The sequence below is a fragment of the Pinus tabuliformis genome, chromosome 1_1 (assembly GCF_031772625.1).
Source record: "Pinus tabuliformis cultivar Carrire ecotype Pingquan chromosome 1_1, CPIR1, whole genome shotgun sequence".
NCBI lineage: Eukaryota > Viridiplantae > Streptophyta > Pinopsida > Pinales > Pinaceae > Pinus > Pinus tabuliformis.
Genome location: NC_142297.1, coordinates 556,799,139 through 556,801,089, shown reverse-complemented (window position 1 = coordinate 556,801,089; position 1,951 = coordinate 556,799,139).

The window sequence follows — 1,951 nt, the reverse complement described above, 5'->3', positions numbered from 1 at the left end:
ACAACAAACAATAGCAGTAACCAAGGACAGACTACCGAACAAAGTATGGGATCCAGGAGGACATAGATCAGAAGCACATGATCAAGAGATCATGATTATTTTTAAACTTGGAAGTCTGATGCAAGAGCATTTAGGTCTAGCCAAAAATGTGATGGTGTGGTCACATGTTGTGGCTAATGAAACTTTGGAGGAAGAATTGGTTGTTTAATTTTATGAATTGCAAAGTATGTAAGTAGTTAATTATTGCCTAATTCTGAACAGAATTGGGAATAAGTGGCAAGTGATCCTCCATGCATGGAGATCAAGCCAAGTAGTTATATTAATTAGTTAGGGTAGGATACGATTTCTAAGAATATAGTGAATTCCTTCATATGTGGAAGGAGACTGTTAGATAGAGCATATATGTATTTTCATGTCTCTTATGAACGAGGGAGAAAAAAGATTCGAAGAGAATTTAAGATGGGATTGTAAGCCTACGGGTAGATTAGGAAACAGAGGATCCAATTAGAAGAATCAAGCTAGAGAGGAATGGAGAGCCTCAAGATGTAATTATGTGTTTATATGTTTATATGCAAAGAGTTGATTCTGAGTGTGGAACTGTGTATTTATGCATTTTTGAGTTGTGTTGTGTATATATGCCTTAATCATTTAAATCTCGTTTATAAGTATGTTGATCGACCATCGATCACTTAAGGATTGATGGTGATCCATTGATAGTTGAATTATTGTTATATGTAGAGTTAGGTGTGCTTAAACAAAGTATGGCAGGAACCCTGGATGAGGTGTAAAACCATAAAATGCAAATGAAATCAAGTTAAGGAGGAAACAGACGGAGGGTGCACCGGAGCCATTAGATCTCATAAATCAACAGTCCAGATTAAATCACGTTATCGCATCAGAACTTGGTTTCATATCGGCAGACCTCAAGCTTCAAAGAATGTCGATATGCAATCGCTGATATATCGCATCGATGAAAGCCTGCGGTTGTGATCGGAATCGGGCGAGGAGACTTAGCGATTTCGATTAAGTGATGAAGCATCAACCGTTGGATCAGAAAAGGGATCAATGGCTAGGATCTGGTCATTGATCACTGATCGCGGAAGTTAAGAGCTGGCAGATAGTGGAAGGAAATGTGCCGATGACTGATAACTGATATTGCTGATAGGCCGATCGAAGATCGAAGATCGGAGATCGGGAAGCGTGGGAAGCGTGGTGGAAAGGTTAGCAAGGAGCGGACCCAACAATCTTTCTAAATGTCATTTTATAGCTTTTGAGATCTAGCCTAAGCGTTTTTGGTCAGATTTATTTGTATTTCTATGTATTCTGATATTATGTGTCCATGATAAATGCGATAGAAATATTGCGATAGACCAATGGCAAAGGGGCGATGAGCAGACCCAAGGGATTTATGAAAGCGGGTTTAATCTTTTTGAAGTCCAGCTTATGTGTAGAAGTGGGTTCCCAATGCATTTCCGTGTGTTTCAATGTGTTCCAATAGTTTGAAGAACTAAGGTTTTTTTTTAAAGCAAAGGCATAAATTTAACACTTCTGATATATGGAATTGTGGGTTAAGTCTGGGTATAGCCCAAAGTAATAAAAGTTTTATGAGGGTTAAGAGTCCCAATAGGGTGTTTAGGGTGTGGCAGCCATATGGTTGCATCACTTAGAGTGGTATCAAAGCTATGCATCCTACCAACCTAAGGGTTCTATGTAGGGAACCTCGGGTGTATTTACTGTCACCCTAAGCAACAAATCCATCTTTGGTGATATTTAATATCACCCTAATTGGTCTCTTTTGGAAGTTTTCCTACCTTCCAGTTCAGAGGAACAGATCTAGATCCATATGAGGGCAAAAGGTTTCATGAAAAAGAAAAAAAATCATTTTTCCTCGAGTTTCGCATCTATCAGTTATTTTTTTTCTTTGGTTTGAGGGCATTGGTTTTGATTTTTT